Below are 25,080 nucleotides of genomic sequence, written 5' to 3'. Positions count from 1 at the left end.
ATCTCTAAGCAATATTACATGTTATTAACATTACATCTCTAAGCAATATTACATGTTATTAACTTTACATCTCTTAGCCATATTACATGTTATTAACATTACATCTCTAAGCAATATTACATGTTATTAACATTACATCTCTAAGCAATATTACATGTTATTAACATTACATCTCTAAGCAATATTACATGTTATTAACATTACATCTCTAAGCAATATTACATGTTATTAACATTACATCTCTAAGCAATATTACATGTTATTAACATTACATCTCTAAGCATATTACATGTTATTAACATTACATCTCTTAGCCATATTACATGTTATTAACATTACATCTCTAAGCAATATTACATGTTATTAACATTACATCTCTTAGCCATATTACATGTTATTAACATTACATCTCTAAGCAATGTTACATGTTATTAACATTACATCTCTAAGCAATATTACATGTTATTAACATTACATCTCTTAGCCATATTACATGTTATTAACATTACATCTCTAAGCATATTACATGTTATTAACATTACATCTCTAAGCAATATTACATGTTATTAACATTACATCTCTAAGCAATATTACATGTTATTAACATTACATCTCTAAGCAATATTACATGTTATTAACATTACATCTCTAAGCAATGTTACATGTTATTAACATTACATCTCTAAGCAATATTACAAGTTATTAACATTACATCTCTTAGCCATATTACATGTTATTAACATTACATCTCTAAGCAATATTACATGTTATTAACATTACATCTCTAAGCAATATTACATGTTATTAACATTACATCTCTAAGCAATATTACATGTTATTAACATTACATCTCTAAGCAATATTACATGTTATTAACATTACATCTCTAAGCAATGTTACATGTTATTAACATTACATCTCTAAGCAATATTACATGTTATTAACATTACATCTCTAAGCAATATTACATGTTATTAACATTACATCTCTAAGCAATATTACACGTTATTAACATTACATCTCTAAGCAATATTACATGTTATTAACATTACATCTCTAAGCAATATTACAAGTTATTAACATTACATCTCTTAGCAATATTACATGTTATTAACATTACATCTCTAAGCAATATTACATGTTATTAACATTGCATCTCTAAGCAATATTACACGTTATTAACATTACATCTCTAAGCAATATTACATGTTATTAACATTACATCTCTAAGCAATATTACATGTTATTAACATTACATCTCTAAGCAATATTACATGTTATTAACATTACATCTCTAAGCAATATTACATGTTATTAACATTACATCTCTAAGCAATATTACACGTTATTAACATTACATCTCTAAGCAATATTACATGTTATTAACATTACATCTCTAAGCCATATTACATGTTATTAACATTACATCTCTAAGCAATGTTACATGTTATTAACATTACATCTCTAAGCAATATTACAAGTTATTAACATTACATCTCTTAGCCATATTACATGTTATTAACATTACATCTCTAAGCATATTACATGTTATTAACATTACATCTCTAAGCAATATTACATGTTATTAACCTTACATCTCTAAGCAATATTACATGTTATTAACATTACATCTCTAAGCAATATTACATGTTATTAACATTACATCTCTAAGCAATATTACATGTTATTAACATTACATCTCTAAGCAATATTACATGTTATTAACATTACATCTCTAAGCAATATTACATGTTATTAACATTACATCTCTAAGCAATATTACACGTTATTAACATTACATCTCTAAGCAATATTACATGTTATTAACATTACATCTCTAAGCAATATTACATGTTATTAACATTACATCTCTAAGCAATATTACATGTTATTAACATTACATCTCTAAGCAATATTACATGTTATTAACATTACATCTCTAAGCAATATTACACGTTATTAACATTACACTAAGTCATAACGATCTACTACCTTATCAAAAATGCAAAACATATGATTTATATTATGGACTAGCATTTCAGACCGGCGTTGCCCGGGTGCTTCGAGGTGTATACTAAGCAAAAAAAAAAAAAAAAAAAGAAAAGAAAAGAAATGCATTCAATTTTTTTTTAATTTGACCCCTATTATGACACCTTAAAATTTCTTGTTTTCGGCTCAAATCAAGTTATTAAGTTAGATCCATGTCCAAGCAACCTATATCTAAAATTTCAAGTGTTTAGACCCAAAATTGTCGGAGGAGTTTGGTAGAGATCTCAAAGGTCAAATCGTTGAACTTTGACCCCTTAACAGCCAAATTTCTGGCCGAAAAACAATCACAAAGATTTCCCAAATCTCCGTACACTGTATATCAAATTTCGAGGCTGTAGGCTAAAAAATTGACAGAGTTATTGCTTAGGGAAATGTACACTGACAGACACGCAGACACACAAACAAATACGTTCACTTTTATAGATATACTAGCATGGGTGCCCGGCGTTGCCCGGGTGTTTGCAGGTGTATGCTAAGTTAGATCCATGACCAAGGAACCTATATCTAAAATTTCAAGCATTTAGACGCAAAATTGTCGGAGGAGTTTGGTAAGGTTATCACAGGTCAAATCGTTGAACTTTGACCCCTTAACAGACAAATTTCTGGTCAAAAACCGATCACGTCGATTTTCCCAAACCTCAGTACCCTGTATATCAAATTTCGAGTCTGTAGACTTAAAATTGACAGAGTTATTGCGTAGGCAAATCTACACAGACACACACACAGACACGTTCACTTTTATAGATATGCTAGCATGGGTGCCCGGCGTTGCCAGGGTGTTTGCAGGTGTATGCTGAGTAGAAAAAAACGGTCAATTTCGACCCCAATTATGACCCCTTAACATTTATTGTTTAGCACTCAAATTAAGTTATTAAGTCAGATCCGTGTCCAAGGAACCTATATCTAAAATTTCATGGGTTTAAACTCAAAATTGTAGGAGGAATTTGGTAGAGTTCTTAAAGGTCAAATCGTTGAACTTTGGCCCCTTTAATCGCCAAATTTCTGTCTGAAAACCAATCACATCGATTTTCCCAAATCTCAGTACCCTGTATGTCAAATTTCGAATCTGTAGGCTTAAACTTAATTAATTATAATTAAGTGTTATTGCGTAGGGAAATGTACACACACACACACACACAGATATACACACACGGATGCACACACACACAGACACGTTCATTTATATATATATATGGACTAGAATTTCAGCCCGGCGTTACCCGGGTGTTTTGATGTGTATGTTGAGAAAAAAAAAAGTGGTAGTAGCAAGGCAGGCTCGAACCCGTACCGCAAAGGAGGAAAAGAACGGGGTAAAACCTAACGTTTATGCTGTTACGACCACCGCCAAACCGGAAGCGACATTTTAAAAATTAAGACTAGACAATCTAAAGGAAAGGATAACTTTCAAAAATATCGGCGAAAAAAGTGACCCCCCTCCCTGTAGAAAGTGTTTAGTTGAAGGGGAAGATATTAATGTTTTAACCAATCTTTCGATATTTGTCGTATGAAAGGTCGAACTTTAAAACGATACTGATCTTGGTATAATCCGTCGCCTCTATTGAAAGTTTAAGGCAGACATGCAAACAGACACACATACATACATTTATATATTAGTAACTAAATATTTTCGACCCAAACTGATTAAAAAACTTGCCCCATCTCTGAATACCTTTTATGTAAAATTTCAAATATTTAGACCAGAAATTGTCTGAGTAATTTGGAAGAGACCGAAGAGGTCAATTTTGTTTTAGCTTAAAATTTATTGTTTGGGGCTCAAATAAAATTATTAAGTTAGATCCATGTCCAAGCAACCTATATCTAAAATTTCAAGTGCGTAGACCCAAAATTGTCGGAGGAGTTTAGTATCGTTGAATCGTTGAACTTTGGACCCCTTAATCGCCAAATTTTTGGCAAAAAAACTGATCCCATCGATTTTCCCAAATCTCAGTGCCCTGTATATCAAATTTTGAGTCTGTAGACTAAAAATTGACAGAGTTATTGCGTAGCGAAATGTACGCAGACACACACACAGACACGTTCACTTTTATATATATAGATAGATAGATTATAATGTAATTTTTCTATTTACAGTATATGCAGGTGCACTTTGGAATACTGCATAATATTGCACAGTACATTTTTTGACATTACTTTATTCTGATGAGCCGCATTACATGGGTTCAGTCAGGGATGCGTAGTCCGGACAATTGCTTCTAATAGCCAGCCTCAAGCAGACCTATAGATGCTCATTAGTCCTGATTAGAGCCAGGACCATAGAATAGTTTCATTGTTTTTACTCTCGAGTATATATCCGACACAGTTAGACACGATTAATCAACCTAGAACTACATCACTCTACATAAAGACATATAAGATACCAATGGATATATACATGAGAGTCAAAACAAGGAAAATAATATGCTGTTGTCCTAGCCCCAGTCATGATAGAGCTTTTTTTTTACTTTTCACCCCAAAGGAGACACGTTGCCACTTTGAATGCAGGGGACTACGATCAGGGACATAATCTACAGGGGTACTATGTAGGGAGTTAGGCAGCAGGATGTCGGTTCACGTTACACTTGGACTTCTGCGTGTTCGTACAGTTGGGGAAGCAGGGATCAGGAAGTGAATTCCAAAGTCTAGTGGTTCTGGGGAAGAAACTACTGGAGTAGAAGGCTCTCTTACATCTAGGGATCTCTACTGTGAAGGGGTGGGATTTAGCTGCTTGTTGGGTTTGTCGAGGGTATTTACGTCGAGGGGGTACAAGTGCTTGCAGTTCGTCAGAGCATTCACCGTTAAAGTACTTGTAGAACAGGCAGAGGGATGCAACATTTCGTCGATAGGATGGAGGCTGAAGTTTAGATGACAGTTCAGGACCTATTAGGTTGGCGACTTTCTTTTGAACCTTGTCTAGGATCAAGACACTAGTAGCAGATGCACCAGCTGGGCATCAAGGGGTTACTCACTCTCGCTATAGACCAGACCTTGCTCCATGTGACTGTGATTCTCTTAGCCCAAGGGAAATCTTAGAGGCCACCGCTCGCTCTCGCATCTCGGTCGGGTCCTGCGGGGCTTGGCAACAATGTGTAGTATCTGTTCTGGAAGATGCTGCAATGAAAGACCATTGTCCGTGTGGCAATGAGTTTCTGCTCCATGTAGGGGCAACCCTATATAACAAGAGGCTCTCACTATTCAGCTCCCATTTCCCACCTCTCGGGAGCTGCTCCCCCTCCACCTCTCCACCTTAAAAAACGGCCTCATGACTTATTTGCTCTCGTGGGGAAGCAAATAATTACAGCTATGAGACAACAGATGAGTTGAAAAGGGCAGTGCCGCGGGTCATTGACGCGCTAATACAAGAGGACTTATATGGGGCCTTGCAGAAGCTGTTGGAAAATATGTAAAGAAAAGGAACACAGGGATGCAAGATGAAGAGTCAGGCGACCCAAGGGGGCTGCACATATGCTAAAAAAAAATAATTACTAAGCAGACCAAGCCTGAATTTTAGTAACATTTGAGAGCAGAAAATTTTAGAGGAAAAAAAAAACATTTTACACCCTTAAAATTTGGCGATAAAAGGGTACTAATCCCCTGTCGATCTTTATTAGAGATGCCTTCCCTTTTCTCACTATTTTTTTTTAACAAAATTGAAACTATAACAATAAAATAGACACTATTTCACAGAATACGAAAATATATACGGAACCAGTACCTTTTACTCTTTTCTTTTCCTGAACACAACCAACATGCCTGAAGACGACCGAGGGACAATCCGATCGAAATGTTGCGCAAATAACACCCAAGATGAAAACAATAATCAGATCAGTATAAACATAACATATAGTAATATATAAGCAATATAAATATATCATATAGCAATATATAAGTAATATAAATATATCATATAGTAATATATAAGTAATATAAATATATCATATAGTAATATATAAGTAATATAAACATATCATATAGTAATATATAAGTAATAATAAACATATCATATAGTAATATATAAGTAATATAAACATATCATATAGTAATATACAAGTAATATAAACATATCATATAGTAATATACAAGTAATATAAACATATCATATAGTAATATACAAGTAATATAAACATATCATATAGTAATATATAAGTAATATAAACATATCATATAGTAATATATAAGTAATATAAACATATCATATAGTAATATATAAGTAATATAAACATATCATATAGTAATATATAATATAAACATATCATATAGTAATATAGAAGTAATATAAACATATCATATAGTAATATAGAAGTAATATAAACATATCATATAATAATATACAAGTAATATAAACATATCATATAGTAATATAAAAGTAATATAAACATATCATATAGTAATATATAATATAAACATATCATATAGTAATATATAAGTAATACAAATATATCATATAGTAATATATAAGTAATATAAACATATCATATAGTAATATATAATATAAACATATCATATAGTAATATATAAGTAATACAAATATATCATATAGTAATATATAAGTAATATAAATATATCATATAGTAATATATAAGTAATATAAACATATCATATAGTAATATATAAGTAATATAAATATATCATACAGTAATATACAAGTAATATAAATATATCATATAGTAATATATAAGTAATATAAACATATCATATAGTAATATATAAGTAATATAAACATATCATATAGTAATATATAATATAAACATATCATATAGTAATATATAAGTAATATAAACATATCATATAGTAATATATAAGTAATATTAATATATCATAAAAATATTTCCATTCTTATAAAATCCACATTGACACGAGGAAGACAAAATGGTTTTATTTTCTTCACAGGAAAATTAAAAGTTTATAACTCCGGGAGACGTCAGGCATTAATAAATAAATTTTCGGTAATTAATCAAACCATGGAAAATCCGTTGATTCGATTCTGTTTGCAAATTACGGAGATCATTAAATTCGAATGCGATCACACGAATTAGTGATTTATTTATAATTGAACGATTAATCTTTATCGATCTAATAGCACCATCTTGTCTACGTATGGATGTATCTATCACGTCTGTTAACATCTATTTGGAAAACGTATATATATATACATATATATATATATATATATATATATATATATATATATATATATATATATATATATATATATATATATACTAGCAAAAGTACCCGTAGTTGACAGGGTTAAAAAACAACCTACGGAAAATGGACTCTGATTTATGAAAGTATGATAGGTTATGAAAAGGAAGGGTTGTAAATTTGGGTTGAATTTGAGGGTATCAAAACCAAAGCAAAATATGATGAAAGTAAAATTTAAATAGATAAACCACATAATTTATTATACCATACCTGTTCACGCTGAAACACGTATCACAATATTATGTGGATCTATATTAAAAAAAAAACCTTGTTAAACTTTGTGACATATTTCCATTCTATGGAGGTCAGGAGCGAACGAACACTCCATAATTTTATTATACCATATTTCTTCAAACTGAAACATAATTATCAAAGTATACTTACGCAAATAGATATGAAAAGTCTTTATTAAAGTTTGTGCCTATTTCTATTCTATGGAGGCCAGGCGCGAAGACAGACCCCACAATTTTATTATACCATCCCTATTTAAGTTAAAACATACTTATCAAAGTATTATTATGTACATCTATATCAAAAACACTTGTAAACTTTTTTTTTTAATTCTTAAATTTTTTATTTCTATACTGTGTGAACCAGGCGCGAACGCAGACCCCACCATTTTATTATACCATCCCTATTTAAGTTAAAACATACTTATTAAAGAATTATTATGTACATCTATATCAAACACTCTTGTAAACGTTTTTTTTATTAATTTTTAAATTTTTATTTCCATACTTTATGGACCAGGCGCGAATGCAGACCCCCCATTTTAATGACCCACCCTTCTGCCAGATCAAACATACCAATTCCTGTGTCTCGATACATCTTTTATCATTATATGTAATCAGTTTTTTTACAATAGGCAACCATATAGGAGCCTATTCATGACCAGACACACACACACACACAAACAAACAAACATTCAGCTTTATATTATATATATATATATATATATATATATATATATATACATACGTATATATATATATATATATATGATAGAAAGATAAGATTATCACACTAGAAAAGACTCAATGATTCCATTTCCGTTTGACAAAAACCGGTTTTCTTTTTGTTGCTGCAGACAATCTACTATTTGGCCAGTTGTGTACAAATCTCAAGAGAGATAGGAGCTTTCCCCAATCTGCTGATTCGATTTTGTTTGCAAATTACGAAGATCATTAAATCTGAATGCGATCACGTGAATTAGTGATTTATTTATCAAATTGAACGAGTAATCTTTATCGATCTACTAGCACTATCTTGTCTACGTATGTATGCATCTATCACGTCTGTTGAGATCTATTTGGTAAACGCATATATATATATATATATATATATATATATATATATATATATATATATATATATATAGGGCGGAAGGATAAACTTATTGCACTAGAAAATACGAAATGATTCCATGTGCATTTAATAAAAACCGTTTCTCTTTTTGTTGTTGCAGTTGGCCAGTTGCGTACAAATCCAAAGAGATAGGAGCCTTCTACCATGTCTGAAAGGTACGTCGGGGTACCAGTCAGTAATACAAATAAAATCTATTTAATTATAAACAAAGAGGATCAAATAGATTTGAAGCACCCAATACTGCGCAATAACAGAAGGAAAATGATTTACGTAATTTTGAGAACAAACAATACAACTTATAAATACATAAATATATATATTCAAAATTAAATTGATATATACTCCTATATTTGTGTGTGTGTGTGTGTGTGCTTATATTCATATTAAATACCCTTTGTTCTCTTTATTAAAAAAGAAAATACACCTTTTTTATATATGAGACGTGAGATTGCACTTATCTGCAAAATATCTAGCTAATTTGCCTATTCTTTAAAACAATCATTTAATTAATTCCTTCTTAGTTCTTATCTTTTTTTTGGGGGGGGTTACATGCTGGCCACCACTTATCAAGGGCCGGAGACCACTCGGATATAAGGGTTATTGCGTGTACAGTAACCAATGGTATAGTATTGTAGTAATCGTTAGTTTGGAGATTAAGTGCGCGGTTCATCAGAAATTTGTTTATGTTGGACTTGAAGACAACCGAGCTGTAGTCAGGTGTGAAACAGTCAAACGGAAGAGAGTTCCAAAGGCGTGCAGTTCTAAGAAAGAAGCTTTGTTCATGGAATCTACGTTTTGATTCAGGCACAGATAAAGAGTGGGGGAAATTATTGACAGTGATTTCAGTTAGACGCGTGTTTTTTCGTGAAATATTGGCAAGGGGGAAGACATTGGAGCTCAGCCGAGCAATTGCCATGGAAAAAACGCTAAAACAAAAAACGGGCTCGCGGCGTCTATTCTGTGGGAGAGAGGTTGCAGAGAAAAAGAAAAGGCATCGCCCACTGATCATCTTTAGTTAACTATTACGCGTAAATATATTCATGCAGATATTCTGCATGATTAATACTTGCGTAATATTTGCGTACAAAGCTTATACTAAAAACAATCTTTTATTTTATATATATTTATAATTTTGTTTAAAAAAATTACTTACCAATCTCCTGTCAGTTTTATTTTTTATTTTTATTTTTTTGCCTACAGTCATGAAACTTATTATATAGTGTATTCGAACCCATGCGAAACTTTATATTTGAGATTTAACCGGGGAAAATCGGTATAAGAGTGTGAAAATTAAAAAAAAAAAGAATTAAATTTGCCAGGTGAAAGTCGAATCAAGGCATTACGCATATGCATGCGTAACGTAATAGCTATTGGTTCATGCTTTAATTTTTAGCTTCGCAGCAATCATGTCTTCATAGCTCAGGCGTTAACACGAAGGAAAAATTAAATCGGAAGCTACGAGTTCTGATTTCGATTCTCGTTAATAGCTCACAGGTCATTTTTTTTACTTTTTTAATCATTAATATACATAAGGTAATAATAATGATAATGATAATGATAATAATAATAATAATAATAATAATAAATACGAAACAGTTATTAATCAAAATAGCATATTGAGCATATTTTACAATCGGACAATGCCTGGCGGCCGGCAGGCTAGTTTAATTATAAAATAAAAGGATCAAATAGATTTTAAGCACTCCATAATGAGTAATAAATAAACGAAAATATTTTGCATTAATAGAGGTTTTTTTTTACGTATTTCTGTGAACAAATAATACATCATATCTACACATTTGTAAATTTCTTTACAAAAAAGGATCCATGAACTAATACATTTATATATATATATATATATATATATATATATATATATATATATATATATATATATATATATATATATACGATCAGAAGTATCCGTCGTTAACTGGGTTGAAAAAAAGGCTTCAGAAAATGGACTGTGATTGATGAAAGTATGATAGGTTATGAAAAGGAGGGGGTTGTAAAGAGATAGGTGTTAATACTAAAAGATTTTACCCTAAGCAAAATATAATGAAAGTAAAGATAATTTTCGCGAAAATATATTTTTTATATCAACTTTGTTTCCATTCGTAGCCAAGAGTGACCAACAAAATGATGTTTCCTTACAAAGAGAAAATGTTATATATATAAATTTTATGTGAGTAAATGAAGTAATTATAAAAATACAAATATACAAGAAATAAATGTTACCATAGTCAATAAAAGTTACTTTATGGTAGAAAAGTTCATTGGTTTGTATTTTTAAGTAGTTTGTAATTTTTTTTTTAATTCACGATCCAGTTTTAAAAAATCAAAATGGCAGCGACTTTGAAATGGAGTAGTTTGTAAATTTTTTTTTTTAATTTTAATTTTAAAAAATTTTTTTTGTTAGTTTTAATTTTTTTTTGAATTTTAATTTTTTTTTTAAGTTTAATTTTTTTTTAATTCACGATCAAGTTTTAAAAAATTAAGTTCATTGGTTTGTATTTTTAAGTAGTTTGTAATATATATTTAAATTGTGATTCAATGAATTAAAAAAAATATTTTTATAATAATTTTATTAATAAAAACCTTTGATATGAAATTCAACCACTTCATTTCAATAAGGGTTTTTTGAAATTCATTGAATCACAATTTAATTTATTTGCTCTATCTTGCATATCGAGCAATTCTTATTTAGATGGGATAACTTATAAAATATTACTGCCAGTAATATTTTATAAACCTTATAATCACAGGTTTTCATACCAACTGATTGTTAAAAAACTATTCTGCAGTATATATATATATATATATATATATATATATATATATATATATATATATATATATTTCTTTACTGTTTTGGGGGAAAGAATTCCAATAAAGTGCTCGATTACAACCCTTTTTCCGATATGAGAGCTTAATATTTATTTATTTATTTAAATGTACACAAGGTACGGGATACCGATTGATTAATCAAAATACCATAACAGAATAGGAGAATATGCATTTACTAAAAATACATTTGATAAACAAAAAATGTAAACAATTAGAAAATTGATATTAAAATAAAATAAAATATACAGAGATAGGGATAAGCTATAGTTAAATAAAAATGAACATCATTATAAAAAACATAAATGCCGTCCCGCACCTCAAACAGAAAACAACATAACTGACGAGAGCGTAACATTATTAACAATTTACCAAAGAGTGGTCCCCTTTACGATACTATGAAGTTAAGGAATAAAATAATTTAGTAAACGTGAAAATAGATATTTAGGCTATTGTAAGTATAAAAATATTAAGAAATTTATGGCCGTATCAAAGAAAAACATAAACCCCATATATATATATATATATATATATATATATATATATATATATATATATATATATATATATGGTAATTAGTAAAACCCTGATACTATTGCAGAGCAAATATGTTTTTTTTTCATTCCGTTTTATCTGTTTGGTTACATATTTTTGGATGTTGGACTATGTTTACGATCGAGCAGCCTCGTCAGACCTTGCAGAAATGGTTGTTAGTATTTGGAAAAGTGTTTTAGAAGAAATACTAAAAAAAGAGAGGGGTGTAGCAGATACCAAGGGGGAAGACGTCGGGTATCGACAATATTTCAATAAAACATATATATATATATATATATATATATATATATATATATATATATATATATATATATATATATTAATCCTGATGAGAAGGAAAGTATTTCTTCGCAACTTCGCGGATTAAGGACTATCCACTTATCAATTGTTTCCTTTTCGGATTAAATATATTTGTAACTCTTGTTCAAAGTGTTTTTTTACATGTTTTATTAACTGTTTGCTCCTATATATATATATATATATATATATATATATATATATATATATATATATGTATACATATATGTATATATATATATATATATAAAATAAAAAATTAAATAAAAATTAAAAGACCTGAAAATTAAATAGCTTGATACCAGATACATAATAAACAAAGATAAAATGATATAACAGCATATGAGACACTAATGAATTAATCAAACTATAAGCGGATAATATATATATAATGAATAAAATAAAATAAAATACATATATAAAAAACGTATTAAAAAGTAAAATATGATATAATAGAAAAACAAAGACGCACGGATTACTTCCCCTTAACTAAAATAAATATGGACAAAAGATAAAAGAATCAATAAGATAGATTAATCATCTCCCTTGGACGAACCAATCAGACCGGAACTATGCGGAATAGTAACAAAATAAAACAGAACTAAAATACATTAGATTAAATAAAAAAGTTTAAAAAAATAGAAAATTGATATCAAAATAAAATAAAATATACAGAAATAGAGATAAGCTATAGTTAAATAAAAATGTAAATCATTAAAACAATAAATGCGGTCCTGATTTTTCTCAAACAGAAACAAAATGGCTGCGAGGGCTTAACATTATTCACGATTTACCAACTAGCCGCCCTTATAAAACCGATGGTACCAATGTTTTTCTGACCTTCTGTACATTTATACATACATATATATATATATATATATATATATATATATATATATATATATATATATATATATATATATATATATGGGAATCATCCCGTTGATAAGTTGGATTTGGTCCACATTTAAAGCACCCTTCATTATTCGTGGACAAAGCTGTCGAAGACATCGTTGCTTTAAGGTTTAACAGCTACCAATGATACCGCTTAATGGAGGGACGTACTGCGATTCGAGAGCTCATTTTCTTCGAGATTACGGTTGGCGCTCGCTCATCTTAGCGAAAAGAACGAATGAAAAGGCACGTTCTCAGCAATATTTTAATTCGTTATGTAGATACAGCTGTGCACGGCATAATCATCGTTTACACATAGGACCCCCCCCCTTAGGTCTCCGAAGCTAAGCAAACTTGCGCCTGGTCAGTATTAAAATGGGTTGTAATGTTCTGACGCTTTGGCTGTGATCATAGCGTTGTAGCTGAGTTAACTGTGGCACGTAATACCAAGGGTCAAAGCACTATTATTAATATTATTAATTGATTTGAGCCACGGCGGGTCGTAGAATCGATTATTATGATTAGAAAAATAAACAATTAGATTGGGAAAAAGCGATTGAGAACTGAAGAAATAAACAACAACAAAAAGAATGTGATTTTAGAAAATACAGGTCCTGGATATGACCTTAAACTATATCCAGTGGTGAGGCCCAAGATTGCGGGCTTTAATTGCAATTGCTTCCAGGTCCACTCTGACCCGGATTGGTAGTACCTGTTAGGGTTCCAACTATGGGTTAAATAGAAACCGACTTGAAAACAACAAATATATTCTACTAAATTTTTTTTCTTCAAAATCTTTGGATTCGGCATTTATAGGGCGATTTTCGATGGTGTCCAGTGAATGGTATATAGGTTCAGAGATCACAGTTAGGATGTCTGCTGTGGAACGGGCTTGTCTAAATCCATATTGTTTGTCAGTCAGTAGTTTAGCATCTGTAAGATGATGGACTAGAGCATGGTTAATTATGGTCTCAAATATTTTGGCAAAAAGTGGGAGGAGGCTAATGGGGCGATAATTTGATGGGTCTGTCCTTTCGCCAGAATTCTTGAATGCTGGTACAACAGAAGCAGTTTTCCAACAGCCCGGAAAGCAAGCTTCATTAAGGCATTTGTTGTAGAGTTTGGAGAGAACTGGAGCTACTTCGGCTGAGCACTTTTTTAATAGCACAGCTGGGATAAGATCGGGTCCACATGCTTTTGAGGTGTCAAGGTTTTTTATGATAGCATGCACCTGAGCAGGGGTGGTTTTCAGATCGTCTAGTGTGGCGTCTGTCCGCATAGGAAAGTCAGGTAGGGGGTGGTTGGAAGGGTCCTGTGTGGAGTTTGAGGCAAACCGACTGGCAAGCATGTTAGCCTTGTCAGTTGCTGAGGAGACAACCACGTGATTGTTGGTTAGTGGGGGAATTGTTGATTGCCCATTATTTAATACACTGTTGTAGATTTTCAAGAAGTCTCGAGTTCCTAGTTTTTTATTTTAATATATATTTTTAATAGAATATATATATATATATTAATATATATTTTTAATAGAATATATATATATATATATATATATATATATATATATCAATATATATTTTTAATAGAATATATATATATATACAGGTACTACCACTCCGGGTCAGAGTTGACCTGGGAGCAATGCCAATTAAAGGGTGGCTCCACACTCCCCAAAGCCCGCAAGCTGGGGACTCACCAGCGGATATAGTTTAAGGTCATATCCAGGACCCCTCGTAATAGGATATTTGGATTAAGACCGTTTTAGTTTATATCACCATCGAAACTCGCCCTATAAAGAAGCTGGAGTTTGCTCACATTAAACGACCTTCATTATTCGTGGAGAAGTTTATGACGCTATCGAAGCCATCACTATTTGACAGTTGTTTTATTGAGGCACGCAGTGCGTTAAAAGAACACGTTCTCTTCGAGATTTGCAAAATGAAGGCTTAAAAAAAGGTGTTGATAGCAACAAGAAGTGTATTTCATTTTACGTTACAATTGTTTCCATGCCAGATCGACAATTTCAAACATTATGGCGTTCGAAAATTTTCACAAAACTAGCATTTCTTCAGACATTATGAATAAAAACACTCTTGATAATAGAACATTGTTTAAAGGAAAAGAAAAAAGAAAAATTCCCTTAACGGAAAAAAGAAGCATGTGAAAAACATACACTCTGGAGGTAGCCTCCGTGAAAAGCTCATTTAAATGTTAATATATGAACTAAGTTTCGTATCCTTATTTAAAAACAAAGTCATAAGTTTCCACAAAACACCCTTTAATATCCCCCATTCGTTGAATTCCTAAATTAGATTTCTGTATTTCTTTATTTCACATAATTAATTTTAAAAATATTTTTTGATTTTTTATTTCCATATATAAATATGGAAATAAAAAATAAAAAAATATTTTTAAAATGAATTATGTGAATATGGCTATAACAATCTTGCATTGACGTTACGGTTAATTTTAGTTTCGTATTTGCTTATTAGTGGCAAGTAATGTTTACAGATTATGGATTGTTTTAATACTTAGATATTAGACCATTTTAGGTTTAATGTTTAATTGAATATGAGAATAAATAAAAAATACTGCATTATATATGTTAATCCTCATGCAACATCTCGAGTAAAGGATTATAATCTATTAATCATTATTTAATATTTTAAAATTCATTATCATTCTAATTAAATATGTTTCCATATCGTTACTAAAAACAATTGCGAAAGGAGATAATCCAATTACGTTGTTAATTGCTAATAGTTAATTCTGTTGGAAAAGAGATCAATGTTTGTTCCCATAACAGCTAAAGGGAGATAATTAAGGCCGTTTGATGTTTTCGGTCTGGTGATTACTAGAAAGCGTCTATGATTTAATAATTAATTTAATTAAACAGATCCAGAAAGTGCTACGATAGCTTATTTAACAAATTAAAAATATAAATTATATTTTTAATCTTAAAAACTGTTTTTTCACCCATGGGTTTAACCTGTATCCAATAACAACTTCAAAGCCAGAATTACAATTTGTGTGTTGTATTCTTGGGTATCTAAACAAAATAGTATATATCCTCTAATTATTATTCTGACAGCAAAACCACCCAACAACTACGAATGTGTTTCACATCGCTGAGAAGGTGTATACCCCTGCATTTATGGGTAAAAACCTTTAGAACAAATGGTAAAGTAAATAAATAAATAAACCAGCATGGATTCTACAAACTTTAGATGTCAGTATAAACGTACATTTATTTTTGTTTTCTATATTTTTAAACCAGGTGATTGCTTCAGCGGTATTTGCCCACTGGTTTAATTCTAAGTCTTGTTTGATTTGTTTGTTTACTCTAGAAAGTATTGTTTTGCTAATTCTACCTATTTCTGGTTTAGTTAGGTCTATCAAGTGGGTGCTGGGATTATTATTGAAGTGCCATCAGTGGTCTTTGAGCAAAATGTATGCCTCTCTAGGTTTCAATTTGCCAACTTTATCGCTGATTTTTAATTTATCGATAATTTGTTTACTTTCAGTATTTATTATATCTATGGAGTCGCATTTGTTTGTATCTAGTTTTTTGTAGTTTTTTGTAATGTTTTCTGTGATTAGTTTGTTATATTCTTGTTTATCTATTTTATAAAAGTTTTTAGTTTTATCTGCTTTTACAAATATTTTATTAGAGTTGTTTATGTTTCTAACGATGAAAAGCCATAGTAAACATCTATATGAGTACTTTAACCATAGTTCCTGATTCCAAAAGGCGAAAAATTAAAAGATACATCTGCCTTACTTTAATGCTAGGTTTATTTATGGTGTCTTTTACATTTAATAAAAACCCTTCACAATATTTGCTGAAGAGGAAAACTTGTTTATTAAAAAACTATATGCAATAATTATTGTCCGTAACTTGATGTCTACCACAATAAAAATACTGTTTTCCGAAACGATCGTACAAATAATTAATTTTGTTGTTGTTTCTTCTTATGAAACGGATTTTTAATTTAATTATAATTTGATTTTTAAATTATTAATCACATTACTAAATATATAAATATATATATATATGTATATATATATATATATGTGTGTATAAAACTAACATAAAAAACCTAACCTAGATTTTATATCCAGGCTAAATAGAACACACACAAGAATCAGGTTAACCAGAGATCAAATAAGCCTTTGTCCTGTAAGAGCATGATCAGTGGCTGATAGGAAGGGCGCAGTGGATACTAGAAAGCTGATTGGCTAACTAAAATCTCAATAGAAGGTGCGTATATAAAAACGACAGACAACCACAAAATTCGCACATAAGTCTGAAGAATCCTAGAGTGAATGAAACTCGGAATATTCAGTGTAGCTTAATCGCCATATATATATTATAAATTACTAACTAGCTCTACCTACGTATCGAGCACTTTTGAAGTAAATACTTAAAGTTTCCGCATAAATTTATATTTTCGTATATTAATTTTATATAAGGAAATGAAGTATATTAATTTTATATAAGGAAATGAAGTATGCTGAAGGCACTCAAGATATATATATATATATATATATATATATATATATATATATATATATATATATATATATATGCTTGTTTTACTTGCACTCTTGTATGTACCTCGTTAAAAATTCAGTGGTTGCTTCATTTCTGATAATATTAACCTGGAATAATTATATATATATATATATATATATATATATATATATATACATATATATATATATATATAAAAGGAAAAATATAATACGAAAAATTGAAAAATAAAAAGATATATATATATATATATATCTTTTTATTTTTTCAATTTTTCGTATTATATTTTTTGTATATACGTGGAAGTGTCCGCAGTTCCTTTTAACTTAAATTGTTGACGATGCATTGGATAACTGTCCCCCTCACACCCAACATATTCCTGCCACTGACCCTAGAACAGGTACGCTCTCCATACTACACCCCTACCGCTCGCAACACAACTACTATTTAAATAAATCTATCCATTATTCCACTGAGCCCCTCAGTGTCACTTCATTTCTGAAAAATATTAACCTGGAATAATTATATATATATATATATATATATATATATATATATATATATATATATATATATAATTTTTTTAATTTTACGTATTATACTTTTTGTATGTATATCTAAGTGTCCGCGATTTCTTTTAACTATTAACTTTTCGTGTAATCATTTACACATGGATGTTTTATGAGATCCACAGTGGAATTATGGGTAGATTTGTTTAAATAATAGTTGTGTCACGAGCGGTAGGGGTGTAGTATGGAGAGCGTAGGGTCAGTGGCAGGAATAGGTTGGGTATGAGGAGAATAGTTATCCAATTAATTTTAGTGTGTTGGCACCATGTCGGAATGCGATCTGATTAAGGATAGGTTTTAGCGTTTTTATATAAATAGCTTCAAGGATTTTAAACTTCTTAAGATTCGTAGTATTTTTGTGCTGTTGATTAAAACTTCTCTGAAATTTATTTTATGTAATTGTTGGAAGTTGGCACTAGATTCAGCATTATGGCAGATAATGGGGACAGGGTAATGTTGTAGCTGTATATCCAACGTAACTATTGGTTGCATAGTTGTCATAGAAAATTACATTCTCCCAAGGTGCATTTAAACTTATAGATGACGTTGGTGGGTTCTAGTGTTTTGGAGGGAAGGAGTATTGTTTTTAATAACAATGTTTTGGGGTTTAAACTTTTATAGTAAATGATGAATCTAATATTATTGTTGTCCACGGGAGAGATGTATCTATAGATGATGTAATTTTAAAGCGATTTATTCTGACTTAAAGCCCGGGTGCATTTGATTGCAATAGAATTAGTTGATTGTGTTAGAGTTATGATGCTGCGATGTATTACTGTTAGTTTATATATATATATATATATATATATATATATATATATATATATATATATATATATAATCTATGAAAGTGAACATGTCTGTGTGTTTGTATGTGGACATTGTCCTACGCAATAACTCAGTCAATTTTTAGTCCACAGACTTGAAATTTGATATACAGGGTACTGAGAGTTTGGAAAATATTTCTGATCTGTTATCGGCCAGAAATTTGGCTGTTAAGGGGTCAAAGTTCCACGATTTGACCTTTGAGAACTCTACGAAACTCCTCCGACAATTTTGGGTCTAAACATTTAAAATTTTAGATGTAGTTTTCTGGGACATGGATCTAACTTAATAACTTCATTTGAGCCCAAAACAACAAATATTAAGGGGTCATAATAAGGGTCAAAGTTAAAAAAAAATCGACCGTTTTTTTTTTTTTTTTTTTTTTTTTGCTAATCATACACCTCCAAACACCCGAGCAACGCCGGGCACCCATGCTAGTGTATATATATATATATATATATATATATATATATATATATATATATTCAAGTGTTTTATCGTTATTTTCATGCCAAGTGCTCGTCTGAGCTTCAATCTATGGTTCCCCCCTCGCCAAATTTTCATGAAAAACACTTGTCTAGCCAAAACCCTACCAATAAATTCCCCCACTCTGTATCTGTCCCTAAACCTAAATGTAGATTCCATGAACAAATATTTTTTCTTAGAACTGCACACCTGAGGACATCTCTTCCCATTGCCTGCTTTCCAGATGACCACAACCTGATTGTCTTCAAGTCCAATGTAAACAAGTTCTTGAGTAACCGTCCCCCTACGTAATCCAATTTACAAAATTCCCACTACTTATGTTTACTACGCTATAATCACATTATACCCATTAACTCCTATCCTCGAGTGGCCTCTTGGCCTAGATAAGTGGTGATTCCTTTGTAAAAAAAAAAAAAAAAAATGCTTGAACCCTAATCACGTGGGTAACATGTTCTTCTACCTAACAACGCCCCATCCCTCTGTGAACGCTATAATTCCCAGCTGTGGAACCCTAAACAGAAATCACGCAATCGTGATGTCGTCGATGTCGTTGTCGATGGCAACAGACACTTGACAGTTTATAACTTGTTGAAAAGAGATATGGTTCCTACAACGAGGCAGCGGGTGAAAAAAAAAATCGATAAAATCTAGGCTCTTTTAGAAGGAGCCATGTCAAGCTAACCTAGATCAGAGGGAAAAGAAGCGAAAACAAGACGGTTTTGAAAGATAGTGAAACGAAGGTAGGGGCGAAAAGTCAATTTTTCTATTATACTTTGATAAAAACGTGTTGGGGAAATATGGGTGGGGTTTGATTGAAATCGGGATCGCTGAATCAGTCATGCGTAGGGTCTTCCTTAATATGTGGTCTATACTCCTTTATATTTTTTTTGTGTGTGTGTTTTTATTGATATTCGTATTAAAACCCCATTTTCTTCTATTTATTTGCTTCGCCACTAAAGCAAATATGATACCAGGTCGTTTTAAATGTAGTAGGGGCGGAACAGCTCCTCTAAAACATGGGCAAAAAGGGGGCACTCTGGTAGTATAAAAAAATAGTAACTGTCTTAGTATGACGGGTTTCCTTGACATTGACTACAGACCAATTAACTTAAGTAAAGCGTCAGAACAGATACTGCACTCTGATCCGGCCCGAAGGCGAAACACAACAGAAAAAGCAAGCTTTTTTCTATTTATTTAGTTACATATTAGTTTCCCCATTGATCAAATTAAGCACAAGGTCGTTTTATAATGTGCAGAGTGAAGGGAGGGTGACCAATTCCCTCTCGAGGGAACTGGATAGTGACAATTGGTATGAAGGGTCCCCCTACATTGACCAATAACTGATTGCTCAAGAGCTATTGTCTGATATGTAAGGTTGCTACCACATACGATCTTTGATTGCAATATCAAATATACACTTCAATAACAGAAAAAAAGATATTGGCCCGAAGGCCAAGAAGAAAAAAAGGCGAACCTTTTTTCTGTTTATTTAAACAGAAAATAAAACTGTTATATAAGGATCGTCGAATTGCATTCATCTGCAAAAGATCTAGCTAATTTGCATATTCTTTTAAACATTCATTTTAATTAATTTCCTGTTTGTTTTTCGGTTTTCGTATGAGATTGTCATCTTCAGTTAACTATTACGTGTAATTATATTCATGCAGATGTTCTACATGAGTTATACTTGCATAATATTTGCATAAAAAGTTTATCGTAAACACAGATCTCTTAATATATATATTTATGTATGAGTATATATATATATTTGTTTTAAAAAAAATTCCTACCAAACTCCTCTCTAAGTTTTGAGTCTACACACATGAAATTAAACATATAGAGTATTAAAACCCATGCAGAACTTTATATTTGGGTTTTAGCTGGAGGAAACCGGCGCAAAAGTGTGAAAATTACAAAAAAAAAAAAAAAAAATTTGCAAGGTGAATGTCAAACGACACCATTACGATTATGCATGCATAACGTAATAGCTATTAGTTCATGTTTTAATCTTTAGCCTTGCAGCAAATATGTCTTCATAGCTCGGGCATTTACATCAAGGAAAAAGTAAATCGTAAGCTAAACGTTTTGGTTTCGATTCTCGCTGGTGTCGCACGAGTCATTTCAATTTTTCTTTTTTAAATCATTAGTATATATTGGGTATATGGTAACAATACTCCATACACGGGCGAATAGTGGCCCTGCACAAGTACAGGATACTTTCAGGCGTAAGTAGCTTTCTAGCACGGTAGCGAGAGCCTATCTTCTTCACAGCGGCCTTGGCAATGTTCTCAATATATCTGTTCTAACTCATGTTCCCTGTGAACGTTAAGCCGAGGAGTTCGAAAGAAGTACTTCCAGTAATGTATCTTTAGCCATAGGTATTTTTTTACAAGGAGATCACCACTTATCAAGGCCCGGAAGCCACTCAGGGATAAGGGTTATTGCACGTACAGTACGTTGTACGTTAGTGTTGAGATTTCATAAAGTGTCTACTTAAGGGGGCGGTTCATCAGGAATTTGTTTACGTTGGATTTGAAAACATCCAAGTTGTAGTCAGGTGGGAAACAGGCAGACGAAACAGAGTTCCACTGGCGTGAACTTCTAAGAAAGAAGCTGTGTTCATAGAATCTCCGTTTTGATTTAGGCATGGATAGAGAGTGGGGAAAATTTTTGACAGTGGCTTCAGCTAGACGGGTGTTTTTCGTAAAAGATTGGTGAGGGGGGGACCAGAGATTGGAGCTCAGACGAGCACTTGCCATGGAAATAACGATAAAACAAGGATAGGCTCGCAACGTCTCTTCTGTGGGAGAGAGGCTGCAGGGAAGAGAAAAGGGCATCCCCCACTAAGCCACGAAGTCTATTTTGTACTATGTCAAAGCAGGGTAGGCTATTTTTAGCAGCTCCTGTCCAGATATGGCAGCAGTATTCTCTCCTTGAACGTACTTGACTTTTATATAGATAGAGAATTTAATCAGTAGTGAGATATCTTCTGAAGCGGTAGAAGGAACCCACCATCTTTCCAGCGACCCTGGAAACAGACTTGATGTACGTATTCCAATTCATGTCAGGAGTAAAGGTCAAGCCCAGAAGTTTGTCAAAACATTGAGCTTCACCTAGGCGAGAGCCATCCATTACAATTGATGCCAGATGGGGATATATATTGGAAATCGCAACTTTATAATATATAACATCGATAGAACATTAACTCTATCATAAAAATATCCGATATCTGCAAGAATTAAAATATCATATTTAAGCGTACTTTACTACCGGGCTACGCCGGGCGTCCCTGCAAGATTAGATAAATACATTTGCAGTTTAAACAATAGAGTTACAATAATATCAGAGCGTCTCCATTTACACTTAACATCTACAGAAAGCCAACATCAATTATTGAACAAATCAAGCAGTGAATGTGACCACCCATATTTGTCAAGCTCTGTGTGTGTGGGGGGGGCTTCCTCTAGTGTTTTCTTTCCTTAGTTTGTTTTCGTTTGTTTGCCCCTCGTGCATGTTACAGAACGTGATGTCATCAGCAAATATACCCATCTCGGAGACAATAATAGCTGGGAGGTCATTTATGAATATTAGAAATAATAAAGGTTTAAGAATATGACGTAACAAAAAGGGCGGTCCTGTTGAGTAATGTGTACCATAGCACCGTATGTCGATATGTGTTCTTGACACGAAGGGTTCATTTTAATGTGTGTCCGTGTCACTAAATGTCTATTGTTGGTGATTCTTCACTATTTGAACCTTAGCTTATGTTGTTGCTGTCGATTTATGGTATATTCATATCTAAATGTTCATATGTGTGTGTGTGTGTGTGTGTGTGTGTGTGTGTGTGTGAATGATACACATATGTTGGACATACCTTCATGCGTCGTTGATCTTGTCCACCTGGAATGCATCTTGCTCTTAAAAGAGAGGCGGGCATCTGTTTGGACGAATATTCATTCACTTCCAAGAACGCTGGTTGGTTTTATAAAGTTTTTATTCATTTTCCAGGTGTCGATCACAGAAGAATGGAAAGTGAATACCTTTGCTTGCGTAATTACTTCTAGGTCTCTATTTTTATACACGTCAGCTCTCATCCCAGTAAGTAGTGGGAGGCTGTTAAACTGTCCGCTCTGCTCAACGTCCAACTCCCAACTCCTTATGATCCCCATCTAACCTGATCCACATAATATACACGTAGATCCGATCAGCTGAGCCGACCTTCCGGTAAACTTGTCTATGATATGATTTTACCATATTTTGACAGTTCTTGTTAATATTCTACACATTCATCGCCCGTCCATCTCTCCAGGAAGACAGATACATAGATAAATAGATAGATCGACACTTTCTTGTGTTCGACCTACAACATAACAAATATACCCCTGAGGTACACCCTCATTTATATCATAATGTTTAGAGGTACGACCGTCGAGGACAACCTGGATTCTTCTCTTATTTTCGAAGGATTTTTTTTTTTACTTGATAATCACTTTTCTCAATACGCTTTTGACAGGAATTCAAAGATGCGTCCATGCTTCTGACGCACTTCAATGACAGGGGTTGCTTTCTTAATCTCACACCGTCAACATCTGCAACATAGATGTATAAGTCCAGTCATCATAACAATGTAATTTGCAATCCAGTCTGATCAATTTCTGCGGGACAAAAAAAGGAGGCATTACTTTTTGAAAGCTACTCGTATACGTGTCAGTTATCAGGACGCATTTGGGTGAAATAAAACGAATTCAAATAAAAAAAAGACGTTCTTCTGCGGCAACGCCTTTCCTAATGAAAGTGGAGCTAGCCGCGTGTCGTTTAAGTCGAAACTAATAAACGATGCTCAACTTTATGTATCGTTACGATAATATTGGGGAAGCTGGAGGGAGAAGGGTTAGCGATTGGAGGCAGAAAGAGAGAAGGAGCGATGGTTGGGGGATTGGATGCGTAAGGCTTATGTTCGCAGGTGTTGGTAAGCGTACATGATCGCATATGTTACGGGTAGTGCGGTGGTTAGCGGCTTCTTATAGTTTCTCTGACGTATAAAACACTTGTAATAAGATTTATGACCGATTCGAGGCGACAAAGAGAACAATATACATCAAGAGATTAAAGATAATGGAAGGATTGTAGACGTAAAAGATAACGTTGACTTCGTACAGATAAAATATTATACACGTCTTCTTCTTCTTGTTGTCGTTGTTGTTATTATTATTATTAATAATAATAATAATAAGAATAATAATAAGAATAAGAATAATAAGAACAATATCATCTATATATTAATACGATAGCGTGTGTTTTCTTTTGAGCGTCACGCTTTCCGCCAAATTTGATTGGTTGAGATTTACTTCTGGAATAGATTAGCGTGTTCTCACCGCTATATTTGTTTTTAATTCTATAAAATTTAAGGTTTTATCTTTCAAGTTTATAATTTATATTCAAATTTATAAATTTCAGGGG

Source organism: Euprymna scolopes, chromosome 44, assembly GCF_053919585.1.
Source record: "Euprymna scolopes isolate OS-2025 chromosome 44, ASM5391958v1, whole genome shotgun sequence".
In the NCBI taxonomy this organism is placed as follows: Eukaryota; Metazoa; Mollusca; class Cephalopoda; order Sepiida; family Sepiolidae; genus Euprymna; species Euprymna scolopes.
This window is presented reverse-complemented; position numbering follows the sequence as displayed.